The following is a 14,148-nucleotide window of genomic DNA, read 5'->3' on the forward strand; positions in this document are numbered from 1 at the left end:
CCGGAGAGATCCGCAGCACCTCTCTCCCTATTAGCTTCCAAACACAAGATCTCTCTCTGAAGAAAACAAGCATACAAATTCGGTTGGTTTTAGTTGGCAGGGGTTGGACTGGAAACAGTGGTCAACAAAAATGTCAGCACAATGTGTAAGTAGTCTACTGTGACACCCACATGGCAAAAAGCTCTGCATCTCCCCATCAACTTTTTGGTACCTCATTTTTAAATACAGATTGCTAGTGGAGATCAAGAGTTGAGGAAAGCCTCAAATATAAAATATACAAGCAAACCATAAGAATTAGAAGAAACAGAAAATGCAGAAAGCAGGAAACAGCTTCAATGAAAATTTAACAATAGCTAATGTTTATTGGGTACTTACTATACGCTAAGTACTTACATAAGTTTGCCCTATGAGGTAGGTATAACAAGTATCTCTAATTTAAGATGAGAAAACAGAGGTGGAGATGATTAAGTTAGGAAGAAAAGGAGGGGAGGAAGGATGAAAGAAGGGGGGAAAAAAGGCCTGGTATATTTCTAGCACATGATAACTGTTAGCTCAATGAAGAACAAACACCTGAAAATGTGAACAAATTTACTAGTTCATCATACACAAAGTTTTTTAAGTGAATCAACTAGAACTTCTGATAATTAAAATGTTGAACAAAAACAGGCTGCTACGGAACAGGCTAAATTTAGCCTCGCAGTTAAGTTCGTCTGCATTTCACAAAGTCCCTTGCTTCAATTCCTGGCTCTGGCTTCTGACTCCAGCTTCCTGCTAACCTGGACAGCTGCAATGGCTCAATTGGATTCCTGTCTCCCAAAAGGGAAACCTGGATTGAAATACCAGATCCAAGCTCCAGCCTGGTTATTGTAGGCATTTGGGGAATGAACTGGTAGATAGGGGATAATGCTCTGGCTTTCTGTTGCTAAAATAATATGAGAAATTTTTTTTAAAAGGCTGCTTAGTCAAAATCCAAAATACAAGATATCTCACCATTAGTTGGAATCATTATGATGTTTTAAGACTTTGGTAAGGTCTACCAAAATCCTAAATGTCCACATATTTTCATCTAGTAATTTTATTATATAAATATAGCAACTATTTATATAAAATCATACAAAATATATATAAGGATATTCACATCTAAGCCCTATATATAGCAGCAATTAAAACAATATAGTTTAATCACCATCAATGAGAAGTAGGTTAAATGAGTTGCAGTGAATCCATTAATGTAATGTTTGCAGCCTTCAAAAGCAAATGAAGTCAGAAGCGTCAGTGAAGCACAACAGGGAAGCCACTGCCTGCAACACCGGCTTCCTATATGGACATAAGTTCGAGTCTCTGCCGCTCCACTTCCGATTCAGCTCCCTGTTAACATGCCTGGGAGAGCCGGAGCCGCGGCTCACTAGGCTAATCCTCCGCCTTGCGGCGCCGGCACACCGGGTTCTAGTCCCGGTCGGGGTGCCAGATTCTGTCCCAGTTGCCCCTCTTCCAGGCCAGCTCTCTGCTGTGGCCAGGGAGTGCAGTGGAGGATGGCCCAAGTGCTTGGGCCCTGCACCCCATGGGAGACCAGGAGAAGTACCTGGCTCCTGCCATCGGATCAGCACGGTGCGCCAGCCGCAGCACGCCAGCCGCAGCGGCCATTGGAGGGTGAACCAACGGCAAAGGAAGACCTTTCTCTCTCTCTCACTGTCCACTCTTCCTGTCAAAAAAAAAAAAAAAAAAAATGCCTGGGAAAACAGTGGAAGATGGCTCAAGTTATTGGGCACCTGCACCTACGTGGGAGACCTGGAAGAAGTTCCTGGCTCCTGGCTTTGGCCTGCCCCACCCTGGCCATTACAGTCATCTGGGGAGTGACTGTTGGTTACAGACTGAAATTCTCTCTCCCTCTCTCTGTGCCTCTCCTCTTCTCACTGTAACTCTTAAAAAAATCTTCACCTGGACTCTTCATACTAAATTCCAAAAGACATTTCCCATTTCTCATCTAGAATCCTCTATAAGGGCTACTGAATGACAATAAAATAACATATAATAAATGCAGAATTGCCTTTTGTGTTGTTTCCTCTAAAGGCTTATGGCAAAACATTAAAGCCTAGCTCAATAAGGCCTGCACAAGGCTAATTTATTCCACTGTGTAGCTTCATGGTGGGTTAACTTGACAGAAGGATACAACTTTGAATAGCTAGGAAAATAAATCAACACATACTTATTGAGCACCTACTATTTATCAGGGACTATCTAGTCACTGAATATAGTGCAGTGTAAATGAAAGATCTCTGTGAGTGAGATCCCAGCAGAAAGAACGGGCCATCAAAGAAGGAGGTACCTTTCTCTGAAGGGAGGAGAGAACCTCCACTTTGACTATGACCTTGTCTAAATAAGGTCAGTTTGTGAACTCAAGAGGCTTCCATAGCCTTGGCAGCTCATGACAAGAGCCTTGGGTGATCACTGACATCGTAAGAGTGTCAATTATTAAATCAACAACAGGAGTCACTGTGCACTTACTCCCCATGTAGGATCTCTGTCCTTAATGTGTTGTACTATGTGAATTAACAGTATAACTACTACTCAAACAGTACTTTACACTTTGTGTGTCTGTGTGGGTGCAAACTGTTGAAATCTTTACTTATATATACTAAGTTGATCTTCTGTACATAAAGATAATTAAAAATGAATCTTAATGAAGAATGGGATGGGAGAGGGAGTAGGAGATGGGATGGTTTGTGGGTGGGAGGGTGGTTATTGGGGGAAAAACCACTACAATCCAAAAGTTGTACTTTCGAAATTTAAATAAAGTATTCTAAAAAAAAAAGAATATAGTGCAGTGAACATAAAGTCTGAGCCCCCAAGGAGTCTGTATGCTAATGGAAACAGTGAGCAAGCAAATAAGCCAAAAGATAAGCATGGTAATTCCTGCTACTTACAAATATAAAGAAAGCAGTATAAAGGTATGGCTACCAAATACGGACAGCTTAGATAAAGGCTCAACAAGGCAACTTGTGAGCATAAACCTGAGGAAGTTTGGAAGCAAGCCATGTAGGTACCTACGCGAAGAGTAGTCCAAGCTCAAAGTTATGAAGCAGGCTTATGCATCAGCTGGTCTGTGTCAAGAACAGTCAGTATGATTATGTAGGAGTTAGGAAATGAGTAGTGAAACAGGAGATCAGATAGGCAACCAACTTTGTAGGTCATTGTTTTTTACTTTGAGTGAGATAAGGAATCCTCAGAAGGTACTGAGCTAAGGATTGCTGGAATCTGACTGACACATTAAAGAACTATAAACAGCTATACACAAATTAAATTCAAGAGGGTAGGACATGAAAACAGGAAAACTAGTTAGAAGCATTTTGTAGTGACCTAGGCAAGAAATAATGGTTGCCTGAATGTGGTTCGAGTGGAGAATTAGTGATGGAGGTGGCAGGAACTCAGATTCTGGCTATGTGTTTTTTAAAAAAAATTTTTTTTATATATCCTAGACACTATTGTTAGAAATGTATCATGAACTTTTTTTATAGAGATTTTATTTATTTATTTGAGAAGTAAGAGTTACAGACAGTGAGAGGAAGAAAAGAAAGGTCTTCCATCCAGTGGTTCACTCCACAAGTGGTGGCAATGGCCAGAGCAGGGCCAAAGCCAGGAACCAGGAGCTTCTTCCAGGTCTCCCATGCGGGTACAGGGGCCCAAGCACCTGGGCCATCTTCCACTGCCTTCCCAGGCCACAGCAGAGAGCTGGATTGGAAGAGGAGTAGCTGGAACTAGAACTGGTGCCCATGTGGGATGCCAGCACAGCAAGTGGAGGATCAATCCACTGTGCCACAGTGCTGGCAGCTTAAATAACTTTTAAAGGTTTATTTACTTATGTATTTAAAAGGCAGAGTGACAGGGAGAAAAGGAAAAAGGGAAAAAGATTTTCCACCCACTAATTACGCTCCAAAAATCTACAACAGCCAGCTATGGTCCAGGCCAAAGCCAAGGAAGCAGGAACTCCATCTGGGTCTTGACCCATGCAGGTAGCAAGAATCCAATACTTAGGCCAGCATCTGGTACCTCCCAAGCACATTTAGCAGGAAGCTGGATTGGAAATAGAGGAGCCAGGATTCAATCCCAGGCACTCAGATATGGTAAGGGGGTATCCCAAGTGGTAGCTTAACCCACTGCACCACAATGCCCACCTCCTGGCTATATTGTTAAGGGAAGACCAAGAGAATTTGCTGACAACTCAATGTGAATATAGGAAAAAGAACTCCAAAGATGACTCAAAGTTCCTGGTATAAACAACTAAAAAGACAGAAGTGTCATTTCCAAGGTAGGAAAAACTGAGATCAGCAGGAATGCTGGAAAGAAAGGAACTTGAAAGTCTAAAAATGGTTTTCCCTAAGTATACTTCTGATAGAAAATGAACAGCAAACAGCTTTTCTCTTTTCAAAAAGTTAAGAGTTGCTGGAGCCGGCGCTGTGGCACAGTGGGTCAACATCCTGGCCTGAAGTGCCCGCATCCCATATGGGCGCCGGTTCAAGACCCGGCTGCTCCACTTCTGATCCAGCTCTCTGCTTTAGCCTGGGAAAGCAGTAGAAGATGGCCCAAGTCCTTGGGCCCCTGCACCCTCGTGGGAGACCTGGAGGAAGCTCCTGGTTTCGGATTGGCACAGCTCTGGCCATTGCGGCCAGTTGGGGAGTGAACCATCGGATGGAAGACCTCTCTCTCTCTTTCTCTCTCTCTCTGCCTGTCCTCTCTCTGTGTAACTGACTTTCAAATAAATAATAATGATAAAAAAAAAAGGCAACTCTTTAAAAAAAAGAGTTGCTAATTGAGGGTGCAACTATGTGCTCTGGAAACCACAGAAGCAGGGACTATTAAAAAGTTGAGACTCTCAATCTCAAAGACCACCCCACCTCTTTGGTAGACACAATTGATAAAATTGCCCACAAGTCAATATAATTTTTGTAAGCACTCTCCCAAAGGTATGGTACCATCAAAGTGTTAAGAAATGAGTAGAGCTATAGATACTATACAGAATAAGAACACAATCAAGGACAGTTTTTATGCTTGATCTTTTCTATTTCCTGCATCTACAACCTACAAACATTACAAACTGAAGTCAATCTAACTTCTTGGTTAAGTAAGAAGCTCTAGTGGCAGGTATTAGGCCTGGCAGTTAAGGTGCCCACATGCCATATCAGAGTACCTGGGTTCAATACCCAGCTCCATTTCTTGACTCTTGCTTCTTTTTAATGCAAACCCTATGAAGCATCAGTGACAGTTCATGTAATTGGGTTCCTGCCATTCATAAGGGAGTTCTGGATTGAGTTTCCAGGTCTCAACTTTGGCCTTGGCCTAGCTGCAGCCATCACTAGTCTTTAAACAACAAACCAATCAATAGGATCTCAACCTATCCCTCTGCCTATCAAATAAATGAATAAATGTTTAAAATTGTGCTTAAAAACCTAAGATATCAATCAATGTTCTTTGTCATAAGTGCATTAAATTTTTAAAATTTCTGAACTCAGTTCAGAAAGTGGTGAAACAGGCCCAACTTGATCGTACAGAAACACAATCAGCCTGATATTGGCTCATAGAGACTGTTGTCCTTATCATAATCTAAAATAATCTTGTTACCTATTGCTGAATTCTAAGCCATACCACTCAAGCCTGAGAATCATCAGCACATTCCTATTCCTTAAATCCCACAGATTAGGTAACCTAACCAGAATCTAATGAATCCTGACAGAGTATGGATTAAAGAAGCAAGCTGTCTATGTGGAAGACTACAGCGTAAATACATCTGAAAAGCAGAATTCTCATACGAATCCTAAGAGTCAGTATATAACACAAGGAGTTAACAGAGCAAAAGCCTCTCAGGAAAAGAGCTCTGGGCAGAATCTTGGTGACTGTGTTAGCCTGATAAAGTTCTTTACCTTTTTCATTTCTCAAAAGAAGACAATTTATTTGGCAAATTACTTAAGGTACTATATGCAAAACACTACATACCATCTGACACAGAGTTCAATAAAGTATTGTTAATATTTAGTACAGAGGGATTCAAAAGGTTTGTGGGAAAATGGATAACACACAGTACAAAGGGATTCAAAAGGTTTGTGGAAAAACGGGTAACACACGGGGCTGTGCTGTGATGTATTAGGCTAAGCCTAATCCTACAGTGCCAGCATCCCATATCAGCACCAGTATGTGTCCCAGCTGCTCCTCTTCCAATCCAGCTCTATGTTATGGCCTGAGAAAGCAGCAACCAGGTGGGAGACCCAGAAGAAGCTCCGGGCTCCTGGCTTCGGATCAGCTCAGCTCCAGCTGTTGGGGCCATCTGGAAAGTGACCCAGTGGATGGAAGACCTTGCTCTCTGTTTCTCCCTGTGTGTAACTCTACGACTCAAATAAAGAAATAAAATCCTTTTTTTCTTGCAGCTATGTTATTTTATTTATTTTTTACAGAGATTCATTTATTTCAAAAATTAAACATAAAATGTCAAAAAATGCAATCAGAAATATTTGGGGACATCTTCATTCTATTGTGGATAACAATTTATCAAAAACCCCATTATCTTCATTGTTCCTGTTTCCCCTCTTCCAAGAAATGGGAACTAAGTTCTCTCATCTTCATTGGCTGTCAAATAAATAGGCTTGATCAACAATTTATATGGTGATATTGGAGCTTCACAGTGAAGACAGTAACTCTTTTTACTGCCAAAATTGTAGCAAATACTAAGCTACAGGTTTTACTTTATGCTGAAATTTAAGCAATAGTGACAAAAGACCAAAGACCACAGACAGTATTTTGTAACATATTAAGGGTCCTTCTCCTGAGGCACGTTGATCTTCCTAATCACATTTTTTAGGTTAATATTAACTATGATTACATTTTTCACAAGAAGTATTTATTTAAAATGAGTTGATAGATGCCTGCTAAACAGATTTGATAAATGAATAATTCAGAGTACACCCTACACATGTGGCCAGCAGACTCAAGTTTAACAAGAAGTGCTCATTGAGCAATACACCTTAAAAAGTTTTCAACTGAAATATTTATTCCCTGTGAATTTGAAATGTCTTGAGTATATAAAATTGAGTTGAGAAGATCCAAAGCTATTCTCACTATTGCTCTGCCTAGGGTCCTTCCCAACATTTCAAAAAGTAAAAAAAGAAAAATTTCTTTTGGTATCAAAAACCTACCACAATACATACAAAGAAGTCATGGTCACGTAATGTAGGAACCCTCCACTCTATAACAGCAAATTTTCTTTGTAGATTTTTCTGGTTGTTTTTTTTTTTCCACAGAGACCTTTTATTTAAGGTCTACAAACTTCATGCATTTCATAAATTAAAAAAAAAAAGGTAACATGAATTTCCATGTACTTTTTTAAAAAAAGATTTTATTTATTTATTTGAAAGGCAGAGTTATAGAGAAGAAGAGGCAGAGAGAAAGAGAAAGAGAGACAGAGACAGATCTGAAGGTAGAAGCCAGGAGCTTCTTCCAAGTCTCCCATGCAGGTGCAGGGGCCCAAGGACTTGGGCCATCTTCTACTGCTTCCCCAGGCCACAGCAGAAAGCTGGATCAGAAGTAGGGCAGCCTAGACATGAACCAGCGCCCATATGGGATGCTGGCACTGCAGGCTGTGGCCTTACCCATGTACTTTTTGAAGTCTCCACATAGTAACAGTACTAGTAGTAATAAATACTCACTTGTCCATCTGCAAAAGAAGAGACTACCTAATCTTAGTGACTCCCAAAGAAAGCTTTCCATTAATATTTAATGCAAGTTATCAATAAACATTTGCTTAATGAACAAGCCATAGACATTCATAATAATAAATACAAACATACTTAAGGTCATAGAAAACCAGGAAGCTACAATAAAGATTAGCATTTTATAATTTTATGGATCCAAAACTCAGTGATTTAAAGTGAGATTTAACTTTAGTTGACATATTTTAAAAATTCAATAGCTATAAATATGATACTGCTTTGGAAAAGAAAATAACTTAAGGAAAAATAGTTACCAGTGCTGGAATCAGAAACTGCAATTCAATAAGCACAAAAAGCTTTAAATAGAGCAAATTTGTAATTGAAAATGTGAAATGCTATTTGAGAGAATGTATAATGGCACATCACATTAGAGAATAGAACCTTCCTTAATACAACTCTCACCTGAAAACTATTTCTGGAATATTTGACTCAATTTTAGATATATCAACATCTGACAGTTGTAGAAAAAACAAAATCAGGCCCTTTCTGTAAGCAACAGAAGAGACAATCAGAATAGGAAAGCATGTAACCTTTTCCTGTTAGAATTACATATAAATAGAATAAAGTGTAGGGTCAAACTTTTATGGAAAAGAGCTATAAAATAACCAAAAGGCACTGAAAGAATAATTCTTAGACTACCCAAGAAGCTAACAACACACCAGTTCCATAGCTGGAGTTCAATGAACAATTAGAGTTCCTTCTGTAATAAATGTCTTTATTAAAGTTTTGTTAATTACAGACAAAAAAATATCAAGTAAGAAAAAATACTAAAGTGCTTAGAATAAGCAGAACAGTAGATGGCAGAGACATTAAATATATTAACTTTATTTTCATTAACTGATAGTAACAATATTGAATCATTTGCTAATGAGCAGCACCAACTATCTTTTTTATTCCAAAAACAAAATGAACATTTCTCCTACAAGTTAAATACCTAACAAGGGGCCAGTGCTGTGGTGTAGAGGGTAAAGCAGCTGCCTGCAGTGCTGGCATCCCATATGGGCACCAGTTAGAGTCCCAGCTACTCCACTTCCAATCCAGCTCTCTGCTATGGCCTGGGAAAGCAGAAGAAGATGGCCCAACTCCTTGGGCCCCTGTACCCGTGTGGGAGACCTGGAAAGAAGCTCCTGGCTCCTGGCTTCAGATCAGCACAGCTCTGGCTGTTGCGGCTGACTTGGGAGTAAATCAGCACATGGAAGATCTCTCTCTCTCTCTCTCTCTCTCTCTCTCTGCCTCTCCTTCTCTCTTTGTGTAACTCTGACTTTCAATAAATAAATCTTAAAAAAAAATATCTGGGACTGGCACTGTGGCATAGCAGATAAAGCTGCCGTCTGCAGTGCCAGCATCCCATATGCGGGCCAGTTCAAGTCCCAGCTGCTCCACTTCCAATCCAGCTCTCTGCTATGGCCTGGGAGGGCAGTAGAAGATGGCCCAAGTCCTTGGGCCCCTATGCCCGTGTGGGAAACCTGGAGGAAGCTCCTGGCTCCTGGCTTTGGATCAGCACAGCTCTGGCCATTGCGGCCAACTGGGGAGTGAACTAGCAAATGGAGGACTCTCTCTCTCTCTCTCTCTCTCTCTCTCTCTCTCTCTGTAACTCTGACTTTCAAATAAATAAATATATATTTTAAAAAATATATATCTAACAATATTCTCTTTAACTGCACCGAAGAAATAAAGTCAGCACTGCTTGCAACAAAAATATAGAATTCTAAATTTTTAAGAATTGTCCTCATTAAATAGCTTTTAAAAGATTAAATACTTTACAGTGATTAAAACTATAGAACTTAAGAGATTATAAACATAGCTTCTAAATTATGCAAGCCATATTAACAAAGTCATTCAAATTCTAGATAGGGAACAATCCACTTTCAGTCCAATCAGGTAAAGCTATCCTTAGACAGCAGACCTTGGGTTTTCTTCTTCAGGACAAAGCTTCTACTCATTTCATAATTAAATTAGAAAAATTCTATATAAGAATTCACTAAGGACTATTCCCAAGCATGCAATACCATTTTCAGGGCACAAAATGAAAATGGTTCTGAATGTTAATTCAGATCCTGTTTCACAAGGACAAAAAGGAAAATCTGTGACGACAACTGAAGAATTATTTTCTACCTTACTGAAGAAGCATGTTTTAAAATTAAAAACCATGAACAAATCTATCTACAAAATAATTCATTTTTTATATCAAACAGCTGCAGATCCTGTAATTGGAATAATGTATCTAAGGTTACAAATGAAAAGTGTTAGGTATCATTCTTGAAGTGACAGATTAAGTTCCTAATCCAGTTACTGTAATAGCCATATTTGTAGTTTAACATAAATTAAGACCTTAATTATATTTGTGACTTTTTCAACAAAATAACAAATTCCTTTGTACCTGTGAATGTAATTTATAGCAAAGCCAGGTTCATTTTCCAAACCAATCTATTTCACACTGCAGAAGTACTCTGGTATAATGGTGTAATGTAATTCTTGTTGTAGAATGTTGAAAGAGTAGATTCACTAAAAGCACAGAAGAGGTTTGAAGATAAATGAAGATGCTATTCATTCAAGGGTAATTTCATCTTAGAACTATATGAAAGATGTTTCACTCACACAGGGTAGTGTATGGCCTCAAATTTAAGTGTGTTTTCAGCTCAAATATAATGCTGCTAGATCGATTATGTTGATACTGTATATCTAATAATGAAGAATTCTAGCCTTTTTCTGTTGAAAAAAATTGACTGTCATTTTTTTCATCTTACTACTATGTCTTTATTGCTCTGTTTAACAGCAGCAAATTTTAAAATCCTGCTTGCTATTTACTTTTTAAACAAAAAAAGAGTACAGTTGATACTCTAACTTGCAATCTCTCACAACTACAGGAGTATTAAATTTTGCTAAATTAAATAAATACATTAGCAAATCATTACCGTGTTCAGCCATTTTACATTATTTCACCGATTACTAAAAATGGTAACTCTAATAGTCACCTAATTCTATATTAAATACATAGTACTTCATAGCCACAAATCCTAAAATACTATTTTTTATGTTTTATATACATAAGTCCATTTGTTTTCAGAGACTAGTATTAATATTGAATTTTTTTAATCTGCTAAACTCTGTTTGCAGTTTAAGTTCACAATTATATACTTAGCACTCCAGGTTTTATAGGTATAAATCACCAATCACTCTAATACTTCTAGTATATAAGTAACAATGCAATATAACTAATCTACAGAATTTAAATTCTGTGGCATCAAGGAAACAGCTACAGCATCTATTTCGCTCATTTTCGAATACCAAACATATTTTCACAAATTCTTTAATCAATGTTCACTAAATCCTCCTTGCCCTTACTGTTCCTTTCCTTCTAACCCTGAAAGTGAACACAGAGCCTCATTTTGTAGAGGGCAGTCAAAATGAGAGGAATAAGCAAAAATCTAAAATTTTACACTTTATGAAACTTTTAAAAAGTTATACACATTTTCAACATTTGCTTTCATATAAAAAATTACTTCTCTATTATAACACTTCCAATGGTGCCAGACTGCTTTTTATTTATATCAGGTGTAAACTGATACTTTGAAATTTCACACACCCTGAATAACTTATTTAAAGCAAAAATGTACTCAATCAAACCGAAAACTCAAAATCATTTCCTCTAAAATTCTGCAGGTAAGCTGTCCACTGTAGCCCTGTGAATGCCTGATACTCTTACTGCACCTATATTTTCATACTCACAACTATTCTCCAATGTAACCACGAACCTGCAGTCCCAAAAAACAGAGATCTCTCTTGCTCTTCCCCAAACACCACATTAGGATTAACATGTAACCACTAATTAAATATGTCTACCTAAAAAGCATAATTTGCTAAAAAGGAAAAAGCAAAGGTCAGCTAAGTTTTTATCAGCAGATCTGACATGTTAGTGTTCATGACCCAGCATTAATGGAATTTATAAAAACGCTGACTTTTTTAAAGTGTTATGACATATTCAACAGAAATAAAATAAGTCTTTTTTCTGTTTTCTTCCATTCATTTTTAGAGATGAAGTGTTTACTCACATAGAGTAAGGGAAAAGCTTAAATGTTACTTCTTATTTGAAGTAAAAATGAGATTAACTTTCTCATGCAGCATTGTAATAATGATCATAGTTTGAGATAGCAAAAAATAAATTCAAATTTCTATATCATCTAGATTTAGCCAGACAAAAAAGGAAATTCAGTTTCTTTTTAAAATGACTTCATATATGTTAAATGAAATTCTGTGTAAAACTTACTACAGAGACCAGCGCTGTGGTGTAGCAAGTTAAGTCGTCGCCTGCAGCACCAGCATCCCATATGGGTGCTGGTTTGAGTCCACGCTGCTCCACTTCCAATCCAACTCCCTGCTAATGTGCTTGGGAAAGCAGCTGAAGATGGTCCAAGTGCTTGGATCCCTGCACCCACATGGGAGACCCAGATGAAGCTCCTGGCTCCTGGCTTCAGTCTGGTCCAGCCCTGTCCTTTGGGGAGTGAAACACATGATGGAAGCCTTCTCTCTCTCTGCCTTTGCCTCTCCCTCTCACTCTCTGTAATTCTGCCTTTCAAATAAATAGATAAATCTTTAAAAAAAAAAAACAAACTCACTAGAAAGTAACAAATTATATAAAGATATTCACAAAACATGTATGTATATAAATCTTAAGAGTAAAAATAGGCACTAATTCTGCATTCAATATCATCTTTTTTTAAGATTTATTAATTTATTTGAAAGGTAGAGTTACAGAGAGGCAGCGGGGGGGGGGGGGGTGTCTTCCATCAATTGGTTCACTCCCCAAACGGCTGCAATGGCTGGAGCTGGACCGAACCAAAGGAGCTTCTTCTGGTTCTCCCAGTGCAGGGGCCCAAGGACTTGGGCCATATTTTACTGCTTTCCCAGGCCATAGCAGAAAGCTGCATAGAAGTGGAGAGCCTGTACTCGAAGTGGCATCCATATGGGATGCTGGCGCTGCAGGCAGTGGCTTTACCCACTACACCACAGCACTAGCCCCACAATATCTTTTTTTTTTTTTTTTTTTTTTTTTTTGACAGGCAGAGTGGAAAGTGAGAGAGAGCGACAGAGAGAAAGGTCTTCCTTTGCCATTGGTTCACCCTCCTAATGGCTGCTGCGGCCAGTGCACTGCGGCCGGCGCACCACGCTGAAACCAAGCCAGGAGCCAGGTGCTTCTCCTGGTCTCCCATGTGAGTGCAGGGCCCTAGGACTTGGGCCATCCTCCACTGCACTCCCAGGCTACAGCAGAGAGCTGGCCTGGAAGAGGGGCAACCGGGACAGAATCCAGCACCCTGACCAGGACTAGAACCCGGGGTGCCGGCGCCACAGGTGGAGGATTAGCCTATTGAGCCGTGGCGCCAGCCAATCACAATATCATCTGTGTTTCAACTGCTTTCACTTTTTTTTCAAAAGAATTTCCATTTATTACCTAAGCTGAGCTTCATAATAACACATAACATACATAAGACTGCTTTTATTTGATTATAAAGATCCAAACACTAAGACACATTTGTCTTTTACACCATAATATAAACTACAAAATGTAAGATATAACTTGCTCTGGAATGTCAAGAATAATTTGTGAACAAATGTTCACTTATTGTTGGGTAAAATTCAAAGGTCTGTGTCAGGGAACAAACAAAGTGCTAGGAGTGGGGACCACAACTCAGACTCCTAAGGTTTGCAATACCATTCTGCCAACTACCACTTATGGAACTTTGGAACAACTGTTTAATCTCTCTGCCTTAGTTTCCTAATCTGTGTGAAAATGGGAATAACAATACTCACCTCACAGGGCTGTTGTGTGAGAGGATTTTCCTGATACTTAACTCATACAGTACCCACCTCACACAGCTGTTATAAGATTAAATGAGTTAATAAGAACTAAGGGCTAGGGGCCGGTGCCGTGGCTCACTTGGCTAATCCTCCACCTGTGGTGCCAGAATCCCATATGGGCCCTGGGTTCTAGTCCCAGTTGCTCCTCTTCCAGTCCAGCTCTCTGCTGTGACCTGGGAAGGCAGTGGAAGATGGCCCAGGTGCTTGGGTGCCTGCACCTGCGTGGGAGACCAGGAAGAAGAACCTGGCTGCTGGCTTCGGATCAGCATAGCTCTGGCCGTAGCAGCCATTTGGGGGGTGAACCAACAGAAGGAAGACCCTTCTCTCTGTCTCTCCCTCTCACTGTCTGTAACTCTACCTGTCAAATAAATAAATAAAAAATCTTAAAAAAAAAAAAAAAGAACTAAGGGCTCAGCACAGTGACAAACACATGTGGCACCCAACCACTGTTGCTATGTTCTGTTTCCCTCCCCAAACTGTGGCCACTATGAACTTGGATGAGCAGAGCATCTCTTGAGCTTCAAATTCCATATCTTTA

General features: G+C 39.4%; 1 protein-coding gene across 2 annotated transcripts in view; it reads right to left on the reverse strand.

Annotated features, from left to right (window-relative positions):
• The window catches only part of MTX2 (metaxin 2), a 77,431-nt gene that overhangs the window by 19,603 nt on the left and 43,680 nt on the right, over positions 1 to 14,148 (reverse strand). The window contains exon 4 of one of the 2 annotated variants that reach the window (XM_051848469.3): positions 10,135 to 10,259. The exons of the other annotated variant lie outside the window; for it this stretch is intronic. The gene's annotated coding sequence lies outside the window, so the exon portion shown is untranslated. The remainder of the gene's footprint in view (positions 1 to 10,134; positions 10,260 to 14,148) is intronic. 2 annotated transcript variants of the gene reach the window in all.

Source organism: Oryctolagus cuniculus, chromosome 3 (genome assembly GCF_051225735.1).
Source record: "Oryctolagus cuniculus isolate XC-2025 breed Fujian yellow rabbit chromosome 3, ASM5122573v1, whole genome shotgun sequence".
Taxonomy (NCBI): Eukaryota; Metazoa; Chordata; class Mammalia; order Lagomorpha; family Leporidae; genus Oryctolagus; species Oryctolagus cuniculus.